Source organism: Ochotona curzoniae, unplaced genomic scaffold (genome assembly GCF_017591425.1).
Source record: "Ochotona curzoniae isolate NIBS_2020 unplaced genomic scaffold, NIBS_Ocur_1.0 contig_2294, whole genome shotgun sequence".
NCBI lineage: Eukaryota > Metazoa > Chordata > Mammalia > Lagomorpha > Ochotonidae > Ochotona > Ochotona curzoniae.
This window is the reverse complement of record NW_024465405.1, coordinates 8,777-22,832: the sequence shown is the minus strand read 5'-3', so window position 1 is coordinate 22,832 and position 14,056 is coordinate 8,777. Positions and strand designations below refer to the sequence as shown.

The 14,056-nt window shown below is 49.4% G+C and overlaps 1 long non-coding RNA gene across 1 annotated transcript; it reads right to left on the bottom strand.

Moving 5' to 3' along the window:
- Nucleotides 1-9,720: 9,720 nt before the first annotated feature.
- On the bottom strand, nucleotides 9,721-13,088 carry LOC121151088. Its single transcript, XR_005883120.1, has 3 exons — nucleotides 12,799-13,088; nucleotides 12,144-12,284; nucleotides 9,721-10,555 (listed from the first exon to the last, which is right to left on the bottom strand). It is a non-coding gene; the product is annotated as an uncharacterized LOC121151088 (long non-coding RNA).
- Nucleotides 13,089-14,056: the final 968 nt, after the last annotated feature.

Below are 14,056 nucleotides of genomic sequence, written 5' to 3'. Positions count from 1 at the left end.
GTTCAAGGATCTTCAGTGTAACATTAATCATGGTACAAAATTAAGAGAGGAACACAAATCCCATCAGCTATGAAAAACCTGTTACATCTGCAGAATGGTGGATTTGTAAAAAGACTTTTTAAAAATTTATTTTAAAAGCACAGTTATTGAAAAAGGAGGAGAAACAAAGAGAATCTTCCATCTGCTGGTTCATTCCCCAAATGGCTGGAATAGCCTGGATGGGGCCAGGCAAGAACCAGGAGCTTTATCCAGGTCTCCCACGTGAGTGCAGATGCCCAAGCACTTGGGCCATCCTTCAGTGCTTTCCTGGACACATTAGCAGGGAGCTGGATCGTAGGTGGAGCAGCCAGCACTCAAACCAGCCCCTCTACTGGACGGACACCTGCATCACAGGCAGGGGCTTAGCCTGCATATCATGACTCTGACAACACAGAATGGTGTTTCTTAGTTATGTGGATTCATATTTCCACCAGTGGGAAGTCCCCACACATTGTTACAGTCAGGACAGCAGCAGAAAGCTGACGCTGGTGGTAATGTATGAGGGAGGAGTCCAGCTAGGTCTGCCACGGAAACCATACAAGTATCTGAAATACTCAACCGTTGTTATCCTGAGAGGAGAATCACAGGGACACTTATCTTCTGCATTATGGAATTATATACAACTGGAATTTTTTTGAGAGATAAGCAGAAAGAGACTTCCTATCCATTGGTTCACTCCCAATGCCCCCAGTGACCTGGTCTGTACCTTGTTAAATCCAGGAGCCAGAAACCAATCCAGTACTCTCACGTGGAGGGCAGGAACCCTGTTATCTGAGCCACTGCTACTGCCTCCCCTGGGTCTGCATTAGCAGGAAGCTGGAGCCAGGGATCCAAGCACCTAACCTGGAATTCCTAGAACAACTGTTACTTTTGTAACTTACACGTCTTGAAAACAAGGATCACTCATTAATATGTAAGATATGCTAGTGTCTCCAATCCTTATAATGCCACGTGGTAGCAGGTGACAGCCAGGGGCACACCCCATCACACCTCTCAGTCCCACCTCCTGACACAGACTGAATAGTTCTGATCAGATATGGGCTGAGGCTAGGCTCTCCCTCAGCTATTTTTCCTAGTGCGCAACTAGTTCTGCAGCTCACCCGGCCTCTACGAGGGTCTAGCTGTGTGCATGTGTGCAATAAACAGACCTGACGCTGATCCTCCAAGAGTGTGTCTCGTGATGTGCCCACGGGGTGCTGCCTCCATGACCTAAGATGCAGTGGAAGCAGGTGTGGAGTCTCCTGAACCAGAAGGTCCCAGCAGGTGCATATTGTTTCCTTCATGTTTAAAGGGGGTATTAAGGGAGAAGGTACACCCAATTTCCTACCCTCCCCAAGTCCCACATGTAGGGTATGCCCTGAGGTTCTTGCTCAAGTGGATTTGATATTTCAACAGTTATGAATCGCTGCCAATCTTGCCACTCCAAGCACTATGAGGTCCTTGAAGAATCCACTGATTGACATAGTCCATCATAGCTGAGATGGTTGGCTGACCTGTTCTATATTCTCTCTTTTCTTCGTTAGGGTTCAGAGTCCAACATTTTGATTGGGGAGATCTCCAAACAAACTTTATCTGAGTTGTACTCAAACCAGATTCTTGTATGTGCTAGCAAGTATAGGGCCCGGCACAGTCCAGATCAGCTGGTGGTTGCAATTCCTGGGTTGGTTGTGTTTTCACTCCCGACTTCCACTGGGACCAATGGGTGTTGCAGTCCAGCCTGGTTCTGCCCAGCACATACTTGGCCCTCACATAAACCAGTGGGAGCTGCAGCCTAGTTGGAGCGACCCGCAATAACCCCCACCAGGCCCGCCCCTACCCTGGTTTGCCAGTATGTGTAGCAGTAATCCAGTCTGTCCCACACCCCATTCCACCCCAGCCCCTGTCCTGGTTTTCGTGCCCTCCCATGGAATTGGTTACCCAAGAGGGATGAGCCCACTATTTCCCTCCCAGGCCTCTCCCACTCCCGGATTGTGCTCTCTCCAGGTAGTTCTGTGGTTTAACTTGACAGACCTAGCCCCCAGTACCAGCTTCTGCCAGCTGATGCTGCAGCTAAGCCCAAACAACCAACTCCCACTCTAATTTTGTTTGCACCAGTAGGAATAATCGGCCCAGCCTGGCTTTTCCCTGATCTAGTCCACATGAGGCACACAGGTGTTGTAGCCCTGCTTAGTCTGGTCTGCCCCCATCCCAGCCCACACTCTCCAGTGGGAGTAGCTGTCCAGCAAAGGAAGCCTCCCTTATTCCCCTTGCCGGCTCGTTCGCCTCCCTTCCTTGTTCTCATGCTTGCTGGTTGGGCGCTGCAGTCCCTTCCGGTACAGGCAACCTCACCTTGGCATTCCGTATTGTGCACTAGTCTTTGTTGCGACCGAACCTGGCTTGACACACACTGTTCTGATGCTTGGAATGCCAGTAGATGACGTGAACAGATTCAGCCTGGTCTTCCCCCGACCCATGCCAATTGTATGCCAGTGGGAAACTTTCCATGGCCTGTTCTGGGCTGTATCCTATCATGTTTCTTGCGCTGACCTGCCGGGTCTGTGTCCTGCCAGAGCAGTTGCCCAGGCTCCTCCATCAGAACTTCTCCCAATGCTAGATTTCACGCTTACCAGTGGGTCCATGAGCCAACCCTACTCAGTCTACCTCCTGTCCTAGCAGGAACAGTGGCTTTTCCTGACTGGCCTTCAACCCAAACTGGTTCTTGCTGTTGGATGTTTCAGCCCAACCATGGTTTGTCCATACCCACATATGGCTCACATATGGCTCAGTAGGGGGTAGAGACCTTGCCTAGTTTGTCCCACATCTATCCCAGTCTTCCATGACACCAGGGGGTGTTGGGGTCCGGCCCAGTTCGGTGCATCCAATCCCAGTCCACACTTGTGCCAAGGGAGACTATAACCGTTTCCAGATCAGAACGTAGCTCCCATTCTAGGTCACACGCCCCTTGGTGGGACCTCAACCCAGCTGGGGTTGTCCCCTAGCTCCCCAACCAGGCCTATTCGCAGCCATAGATCATGCGCATGCCAGTGGTTGCTCTGACTCAGCTTGGCACAGACCCTTACCTGTCCTGACCTTTGCCTTCAACACTGTGGCTTAGCATTCCTGGCTCATGCACACCAGTACGTACAAGAGCCTAGCTCAGCATGACCTGTGCTCCGTCCTGGTCTCTAGTTTTGCTTGTGGGCTAAGGTTTGCTCAGTCCTGTTCGGTCCAGTCTGTTCCATTACTAGTTGACACATTACCCAGCCATTGGAGCTAATTTTCCCAGCTTGTCCAATCCCCAGGCCTGGACCACATGTTCACCAGTGGGAGTTACAATTTGCCAAGGGAGTTTCCCAAGTTGCTCCACTTAATCCACTCCCAGACCCAGTTCTCATACATGCCATTGGGTTTAGGCCAGTGCCCGGCGCAGTCTGGCCTTCCGTTTGGCCTTGTATGAGCTGGTGTGCGTTGCAGCCGGCCCACCCCACACCCTATTCAGAATGCACATTTGGGTGCTGCTGCCCTGACCAGTCCAGACTATTGGGGGTTCCTTTACCTGTGATTGATGGCAGGCTCCATGGTCACATCTAGTCTATCACCACCCCAACTCTTGAGCTAAGCAGTGGGGCTAGAATTTTCACAGGATGTGGCCCACACATCCCTCACAGAATCTACTCCCGGTTATGGTTCTTGAGTGCTAGTTAATGTAATGGCTTGCTTACTGTAACCCTTCTCCTGATCCATCATCATGTCAGGTAACATGATATAATTGTGCAGGACAAGCCCTAAGCCATAGCTTCTGCATGGACTGGTATTTGGTGGTCAGAATTGTTCAGTGATTGCAAGTTTTACAAAGGAAGAGTTACTGCCAATGGGAATCTTTACGAATGCTTCATGTCCTAGAAGCACAATGGGTTCAACCTGGAGCTAACTAAGCAGCGGCTCAAAGAACCAAAACCCAGAGCTCCCCGGCTGGGCGGCCAACAGGCAGAGCCTGGCACCAAATGGCATACTGGCTGCCTGGGGACAGCTTATCACGTGCACATGGTGGCTGTCTTCTGGGACCCAGGCATGAGACACCCCATCCTGAGACCCACCAGCAGCCGGAAGGCTGCTGGAAGTTTAAACTCCCAGGCCCAAGGTCGCGCCCCTCCCCAATCCCATTCACTGCCCAATGTGAGCCGCAGGTGGGCCCTGGACCTGCCCAGCCCTGGAGACCTCCCCCTTGGTGTATTCTCCCCAAAGGGAGCAGCCCTCAGAGCCCAGGCAGGCCCAGGGACAGCTTACCACGTGCACATGGTGGCTGTTGTCTAGGATACAGGCATGAGACACCCCGTTCTGAGACCCACCAGCAGCCAGCTGGGGACAGGCATACATTTAAAAAAATTAGTGATGTCTAGCTCATCAATTCTTTCAGATTATGACTTTGGGATCGAAAGAAAGCAAATCGACGTCAAAATCTAAGTCAAGAGGATTCTCTTTGAATTTTACGTTTCAACTGTGATGCCTGGGGCTGGTGTGGCACAGAAGGTTGAGCCTACACCTGCAGTGTTCTCATGCCAGATGGGTGCCAGTGTGTGTCCTGGCTGCTCCACTTTGGAACCAACTCCCTGCACTTGGGAAAGCAGCAGAACATGGGAGACCCACCTGGGAGACCTGGAGAAGCTCCTGGCTCTTTCCCAGCTCTGGTCTTTGTGGCCATTTTGGGGAATGAACCAGTACATGGAAGATATTTGTTTCTTCTCGCTCTGTAACTCTGCGTTTCAAATAAAGATAAATCTTTCTTGAAAAGAAAAGTAATCCCTTTTTTCACATTTTATTATTATTGCTGTCATTTTATGATACAGTTCCATATTCCCTTATCCCCTCCCCAATTCCCTCCCCCACCCACCTAGTTCCTTTATATCATCACTAATATATAGTTCTTCATACTCAGTCATATGTCCATCTTTTCGGGCATGGACAATGGCAGAGAGTCCTGAGTCCTATTGTCAAAATATAATATAAACTGTTTCACTGTAAGTCCATCTTTGTCTGGAAGCAGAAATGCATACCACACTGCATCCTCACATCTGGATGTTAGTCTCCATTACATGACTACTGTACATTTCCTTAAATGCAAAGTCATGATACAAAATCAACAATAGAAAGAAAAATAGAAATTTACAATGCCATGAAGTTAAATGACATGTTACTAGATATGACCATCTCCATTGCACAACTACTATGCATTCCCTTAAATGAAGAGCCACAAAACAAACTCAGCATCTGAGAGAAAAAAGAAATTAACACTACCAAGAAGTTAAACAGCATGCTATTAAATGTATAATGTGTAGCTGAAGAAGTGAAAATCAAGAACCTTCTTGAAGAAAGTGATGCCACTGCATGGTCTACGAGTCATTGAATGATTTAATCAGAAGAAAGTGTTTTGAAGAGATGAAACCAATAGAAAACAACAAAACCCATGTGATATAGTTTCCGCTGATCTTTGTTGGAGTGTGTCTCCTCCCGACAATAAACAGATGGGTTTTGTTTTTTAATCCAGTCTACTAATCTATGATGTTTGATTGAGCTTATGCCATTTACATTCAGAGTTAATTTGGTCCTGTCATTTTAGGAATGGATTGTTCATTGATTTAGTCTTCTGTTGTCATTTTACTGGGATGTTCTTCCCGTTTGCCTTTGGTTTTGGTAGGTGCTATTCCTCTTCTCTGTCAAGAGAACATCTTGAAGTATCATTTGTAGGGCAGGTTTGGAAGAGGCAATTTCTTTTAACTTTTCTTTACTCTGGAATAATTTTATTTCATTTTCAAAGATGAAAGAAAGCTTTGCTGGATATGTTATCCTAGGCCAACAATTTTTTTCTTTTAGAATCTGGAATATGTCACTCCATTCTCTTCTTGCCTGTAGAGTTTCCTGTGAGAGATCTCCTGTGAGCTTAATTGGCATTCCTTTATATGTCAATTGATTTTTTTCACATGCACATTTAAGGATCTTTTCCTTATGTTCAATTGAAGAGAGCTTGATTATCAGGTGTCTTGGTGAAGATTGCATTTGATCAAGCCTGTTGGGAGTTCTGTGTCCCTCCTGGATCTTGTTTCCCAATTCTTTCTCCAGATTAGGGAAATTTTCCTTGATTATTTCATTAAATACATTTGCAACTCAGCTTCTCTTTCTGCACCTTCCGGGACTCCCATAACTCTTATATTTGGCCTCTTAATAGTGTCTTTCAATTCTTGAATACTTTTTTTGGCCTGATCCAGCTCTGCTTCCAGCTTTTTGTTTGTTTCCCCCTGGTGACAGGAGATATGTTCCAATTCTGAGATTTTTTTCTTCTGCTTGCTTCATTCTATTTTGGAGACTCTCCACTGTACTTGTAATTTGCTCTACTGTGTTCTTAATTTCTGATATCCCAGCCTTGATTTGCTTTACTGCTTCCTTAAATTCTTTGAACTCTTGCATGAGCTTCTCATTTTTGACCAGAATCTTTAAAATGAGTCTTATGGATTCTGTGTCCCCCATTTTCTCGATGTCTTCCTTAGTGAACTCTGAGGTTGGCCAAAGGATTTTGCTCCTTTGCAGGGGAGTTTTCAGTAAGATTCATTGTGCCTTTGTCTCTTCTTTTGCTCTTGATCATTGTACTTCTAGTTAGCAGAGTCTTCTTCTTGGGGCAGGTCCTAAGCTGTGTCACCCACAGGTCTACAATGCGATTTTACTTATTACAGTTGGTACACCACTTTTTTGCTTTGCAGCCACTTGTGCCACAACCTCCAGCGAGTTCCAGGCCTGGATTCTTATGTCAGATATCCACCGTGATCTCCACAGCCCCAGCTCTTGGCTCACCGCTCTCCACCTCCTGTGATACTGTGCTGAGGCTGCACCAGTGTCTCTGCAACCTTTCTCCCTCTTCCGGTTGGAGTGGGTTCCAGGATTTGAGACACCAGGTGTACTATCTAGTTAGGTTGTTGGTGGTGCTGATCTTGTCGGAACTTGTTGGACGTTAGGTCTGGATGCCACACTGACCTATTTTGACCGGTACGATGCCACAGTCGGTATTATTTTCCTGCGGGACCTCAGTGAGTTCTCACGAGCTCAGCCCAAGCGCAGTTCACTGTTTTCACTTGCAGTCCCAAAGCTATTGCCACAGTGCACAAAATGGCGCCCGACGTGCTACCACAACAGTTCTTGATCTGCTGGCTGACAGATCCGAGGGTTACCCAGACCTGCCCTGGATGGAACCTGTAGAATGCCACGTCATTGCAGTTCACTGAGTCAGAAATGAGCTCACTCCCTCTTAGAGCATGCTCAGTCCTTTCCCTTGCCCTTTCCTCCTTACGCAAAATGGTGCCCAATTCAGCTCTAGGGGGCTGACTGGGCTATGAAATTCACTCTTCTCACACCACCTGAGATTTATTGCTCTGTCTCTGCTCCTGGCCAAATCAAACGGACCAGCAGGACAGATAGTTCCCTGTCTGGGTTCACCTGGTGAGCACCCAGTGAAAGTCCCTTCCCACCTGGTTGCTGGTGGAGTTCAGGCTGCTAGTGGAGTTCAGATCGCCGTGCTGGAGTATCAGTCACTGCAACACCACACTGCTGTGCCCGCTGCTTTCCTGTGTCTGTCAGTCTCCAGGTACCCCTCTGCTGTTGTACTCACCTTTCCTATTTCCTGAAAAATGTCCTCTCTGCTTCATCCTGATTAAATGTTTCTCCATCCGTTTAAACGTGTCCTTACCCATTCCGCCATTTTGATTCTTCAAGTAATCCCTTCTGAGCTGTTTTCACAGTGGCACCAGTTCTGTCTGCATTCATGTGCTGTGTGTGGATGCTCTGTTCATTTCCTTGCATTGACTACTGGAGAACAAGAACACGAGATAGACATTCCAGGGTCAGGTGGAGGTGTCAGAATCCTGGAGGTCAGAAGCCTGCCTGGGTGGCAGAGGCTTAGAGACCTGTCAGCACAGAGAGTGACACTGGAGCTGGGACCAGAACGAGGCTACCCAAGAACTGACCTGCAGTCGCTTCCACCTTTCAAGGTCAGGGGTGGGAGGGAACCTGCGGAAGAAAATGAGAAAGTGGCAGCTGGGAAGGTGGGAATCCAGGAGGCTGCCTAACTGTGTGTCCAGCTGCCCCTCATTTCTCTATAACTCAGTGGCCCCTGGCACCCTATCAGGAGGGAGCCCAGGAGAAGAAGCAGGTAGTGCAAACTGCATGGCTCCAGGCCAGCATGGAGGGGTGCACTCAACAGGTGGGGAGCTTCTGGGTGCCAGTGTTTGCCAGCCTAGAGTTGGGTTTCACCAGAAGCAAGTTAAAAGGGCTCTGTGCAGCCAGGCCCTGGCCCTGCTGCTTGGGCTGAAGTCACACAGACACCGCACGACCGCAAGACCCTGGCAGCCCTGTCTTCCTTCCTACAAGCCTTCCATTCATCTGGAGCCAAGCATCCGGTTGCTGGTTCGCTGTCTTGGGGAGGCTGGAGTCTTGGGGTGGGAGGGTGAGGGCAGGTGGTGGTGCGGTGGGGGAAGGTGCCTCAATGGATTCCAAGGAATGAGCCGGTAGCAGGCAGAGTCACATGAGTGGTGCACCTTTGTCCCCCGCACAAGGACACCCCACATGCCCTGCAGCTAGACAGGTCTGGAAGCTCTTGGGGAGGTAACGGGGTGGGTGCCCATCGGGTCCCTTTGAGCAAGCCCTTGTCAGTGACTTACCTCGGAGGGGGCATTTCCAGAGCTACTCATAGGGAGGCATGCCATTTTTCCTGCCAGATGTAAGGACGGAATACCATGAGGAATGTATGTGGGAGATGGATAGTAGAGCTGCCAACCCTTGTGCCATGGATGGGTTTGTGTCGCAGTCGGAGACAATGGGTCTGCACTCACCCAGAGCTTATCTCCTGACTTATAGTACAGCCTGGGGGCTGCAGGGCAAGACTTAACAGGTGCCAGGATGATGTGGGTTTGTGCACAGAGCTCTGTCTGGGTGGGCCCAGGCCTGGTCTGCTCTTGTGGGGGGATGCCACAGCAGTCGGGAGACCCCGCATTGTCACTGCTCTGTGGCTTGGGACCACTGCGAGCTCCCCGTGTTCTCTGGTGATGTTGGGAAGCAGGGTCTGGGAGCACCTGCCACGGATGACCCTTGCCTTGGAGGCATATTTCTGAGTGAATCATAAGGGTTACAGGGGAAACTGATGTTGGTCAAGGAGAGCTCTGTATCCTGCTCCCTGCAGGCATGTGATGTGTGACAGGTGATGCGGTGCTGCAGGGCTGGAGCCGGGTCCTTGGAATCACAGTGGCTCCCTCTGCACTACAGGAAGCTTCATCCAGTGCCTACCTTCTCTGCTCACCCTCCCACCTCCCTGGCCTTTCCATCCTCCTTTTGAAATCTGGAGGTGGTATTGCAGCCTGGACTATAAGGCACCTGCTGAAGAGTTACTCATTTCCCCGCAGTTGTCCATGTCTGTAGAGTCATATACTCCATGATGATGCTTTGGCCACAGAAGGGAGGCATGTGTAAGGGTGGTCCTAGGTTTGTAATGGAGCCAGACATTCTCATCAGTCAGCGATGCTGCGGCTTTCCTAGCATTACAGTGCCAGGCGGTGGTACTGGCAGAAGCAAACCGTGGCCAGGTGCATAAAGATAGAGCAGGTACGTAAATTACATACAATGTGCAATTTTGGATACTGACAATGGAAATGACTACGGGACTGGTTTATGTTTCACTGTTCTTTATTTTTATTGTCATTACTGAATGTACACTCACTCATAAGAAAAAGTATGTTCTAAGAGAATACACCGCATCCACGGTCTCGGATGTTCCCTGTGGGCTTTCTGGTGGCATCAGGAAGCCACCTGGAGTGGCTGACCCTAACCATCTAGGCAGAGCCACCCTCCAGCAGAGCCAAGGCTCGTCAGAGCTTTCAGAGCCCAGGTAGTGAATGCTTCCATCAGTGGAGTCAATCGCGGTTCCACGGAAATGTCATGTATCCACCAAGTCTTCCTGATGCTTTTGGGTACCAGGCACAAAACAAAACAAAACAGAAAACAATCGCCAGTACTGCCCAGCATTCAGTAAGGGAGTGATCTCTGCACTTACACCTGCATGTGTGTGAGTGAATGCACAGATCTCAGGAGCTTTCTGTAACAGTCGGCAGTAACAAAGCACAGGGAGAGAGGTACCGTTGACAGTAACAACCAAAACATAAAATACTTCGGGGTGAAGAAGAATGTCAGTCCTGTGTGGGAAGAGACGACGTTGCTGAAGGATCTGATGAAGGATCTGAATGCATGGAGGCCATGAGCAGGCCAACGCTCTGTGGAGAAAGGTGCCCTTCTTCCACAGCAACTTTCTCTCCAAGTGGTTCAATCCGAACACTTGGACAAGTCTAAATTTAGTTTAGACAAATAGGTGGTCAGGGATGGCTAAGAAATGTTGACAAGCGGTGGGCTCCAACTAAGACATGCTCTGCCCGGTTTCCTGAACTGCAAAAATACATTGGAAGTTCTTCTCAAACTTGGCCTCGAGTTCACTCAGGAACACTCCATCCTGAAAAGGAATAGATATGACATTAGCCACTGTGGGGCTCCGCTCCTCACCTCCCCCGTGGGCATGAGCCCCACAGCCGGAAGGCAGGTGTGCTCTGCTGTTCTGGTGGTTTCTCTTTGGAAGGTGGAAAAGCAGACTCTGCACCCCTTCCCCAAGACGCCTGGAGCCAGGAGTGCGGCAGATTCTGCGTTTTGGAGACTTGGCAAACATTTGCACATGCGCAACAGGATGCACTGTTTATACAGGCTGAGTTCACACACAAAAATTCATTGATGTACCGTCTGTGCCTTCCACACGGCCCGTAGGTAAGTGTGCACGCAACTTTTAATAATTTAATGCATGAAGCAAAGGTTTACAGTGTGGAATTTTCTGAACATTTGGAATTTCACATGTTTTGGTTAGGAATACTCAACTCACAAACTTCAGGCTAATTCCTGATGGGCAGTTCACGGAGAGATTTAATTTTATGAATTTTAGATATTGGATAACTTTTATGAATTCATGGATAGATGTCACTTTTATGAATTCTAGATACTAGATACTAGCACATTTTAAATGTAATAATGTGATAGCACAAAAGTGTCTAACTTTAATTCACGTTTCCCTTGTACCTTGACCTCACCCCTTGGGAATGCCTTTCACTATTTTTGCTATAGGACTAGGAAATTCAGGCATAAAGCAAAGCAGGATTTGAAGGTGGGAGGTGGTTGGTGTGGTGTCGTCTGCAGGGCCTGTCCCTACCGGCTGGGAGGTAGACTAGCAGGCTCCGGCCTCGCCCCTCAACGTGTCCTCTTATGCCTCCGCCTTGATGACTCTATGGAAAAGGATCAGTCTAGCCCCACAAGACTGCAGCCACGAGACTGCAAAGCCATGATGACCTCTCTAGTTCATCTCGAGCAGCTGGATTCCATTTGAGACACTTCACAAGAACCCCTGGCCTTGACCAAACAAAACAGTGACCATGTCCATCTATGGTGGCCTCTGGTCCACTCTGCCATCACAATGTTCTCAGGAAATTGCGGGGGCTTCAGCCACCGACCAATCACAGGAAAGCTGCCAGCACCGTGGCACACAAGCTGGGGAGCACGGCTCAGCCCCAGCTTTAGTCCCTAAGCCTTGCTGCCCTCAGTCCCTCAGGGCATCACGGAGTGCAAAATCAACACCCACTTTCTGTCACCACCGTACTGGCATCAGCCATGGACTGGCTGCTCATGGGGCAAGCAAACCCAGGCTTTAACAGGGCGTCCATGACAGCATCCCTTCAAGATGGGAAGAGCTGATTGCCCTGAAAATGCCCTTGTCTTTCCTGTGGGGGTGAACAGCTCTGCTGAACGCCGAGCGTTCTGCCTTGGCGGAAATCTCCCATCTGTGAGAGAGTACAGGCAGGGGCCTTAGGTCCTGCTGGCAGTGACGCTTTCTGGCTTGGGCTATTTCCCCCCAGAGCTTTCTGGATACTTCCAGGTTGTCATTATCACGTTGGCTTGTATGAGCTTCTCAACTGACGAGGGCAGTTGAAACATTCGCTCTATAGAAGATGCAAGGTAGAAAGGCCATGACGGAGAGCAGGGACGCTAGGAGCATCACTTACGCTGCAAAATGCCTTGAGGTTCTGAAAGATGAGGCGCATGTCCTGCACGAAGCCCCCCACGTGCGAGTACACCTGACTGCGCAGCTTCTTCTTGATCTCGTCTAACACGGGCCCCTGTGTGCCCTGGCATGGCTGGGTGCCCTGTTGAGATCAACAAATACAATGGGAGGGCTGGGGGTGTGGCTCCACGCCTGCTTTCTCTAGACTCCCAGGGTGGGTGGATGAGGAAAGGGCGTGTGTTCCTCCCCCTCCCGCCTCCCTTGCATGGCTGAACCCTGACACTCTCCTCCCCCCGTGTAAGAGCTGTTGGGAGGTAACCATGTTGTGAGGGTGGAGCCTCCCCATTGGCTTGGTGCCCTTGTGGAGACCCTCAGGAGCTCCCTCCTTCTTGGTGCAGCTAGCTCTCTCAGAGGAGGAGCCTGGGTTAAGCCCAACCCCACTGGCACCCTCATCTGAGCCTTGCAGCTTCCAGATTCTGAGAAGTCAAATTATGTGGCTTCAGCCCCCCATCTACGATGCAAACTTGAGATCTCATCTAGGATGATTTGTGATAAGACATATGAAGGAAGACAGTCACCCAGAAAGCAGAGAGAAAAGCTGTTTGTACAATTTCCAATCACAAGTTCACAGCCTTCAGGCTGTGGCTGCTACTTACATAATGCGGTTTCGAGGCAAAAGCGGTACTTTCTGAGCACTGGTATACCTTCAGGAGGAGATACTCGCATCTCTGTAGAAGATGAAGACAGTGAGGGAAAGGCCCCTTGCATAGAGCTGCTCACCCACACGCCCAGGCAGAACACAGCTTCCAGGCTTGCGGACTCTTGGGAGCACACATGGAATGCGGGTCTCCTTTGAAGACCACACTCTGGTGTGAGGTCGTGGGATGGAAGCCCAGTGAGGGCCTGTGGTTTACCTTCAGGCACAGGTTCAGCCTGCTGTCAGACTGCGCTCCTGCCCTGTGCCCGGCAAGGAGTGGCCTCAGGCTCCTGGCACCACTCACCAGCTGCTGCTCAGGCTTCATCTGCATCTGCAGCACCTCTGATTCCTGATGAAGTGGCTGTTTCTTCCCACAACTCTGCCACATGTCTTTGGTCCTGCAGTTGAGGCAACTCCATGGGTTGCTAGGAGGTTGGACATAAGTGAGCAAAGACAGGATCGGTGAGTCAGTCAGGGATTCTGTGATTGCTGAAGTCCTCTCCTCAAGACTGACCTGTGGTTTCCATCTTTCTCTCACTCTCCTCTTGGAGACCCTTGTTTTCTGTAACTAGAGACTCCCCTCCCATCAAGAGTGGCAGCACGAGTGACAAGCCTGTTGAGTGACATGCCTAAGGAGCGATGGAGTCTCATTCACCTCCAAACCTGGAGTTTGCATCAGAGCCTCTGGGAGTTTGATAACGATTCCTTTTTGGCACAGTCAAGTCTTAGAAATTAGCACCTTAAGTACTGGTGTCTTGGGCCATGATGCATCAACCTCATCTTTGTCAAACTCAGGAGAGCCAGGTTTCTGTTTTTTTCACTTTTGGCAAAAGCCAAGCTATAGGCATCTTCTACTCTGACACTGCCTTATTCCATTCTAGAATTTGTCCCGTAAAACCTTCTTGGAAAGGAAACCTACAAATGAGTTAGACACCTTCCATTTGCCCTAAGAGTCATTCCCCAGTGTCTCTCCCCTGCTGTCTGTGCTGTGAGGCTTTTGAAAATCAGATACAAAATAAATAAATATATAAAAAAAAGAAAATCAGATACACATACAATAACTCATCCTTGAGATGTCACCTCTCCCAGGATGTTCAGTGCATGTTCCATGGACCCAGACCAGCGTGGATCTGGGACTATATACAGGCTGATCAAAACGGCTGTTCTGTCTTCTGCCTCTATAGTTTGTCCAGTTCATCAAAGGCATGCATTTGCAC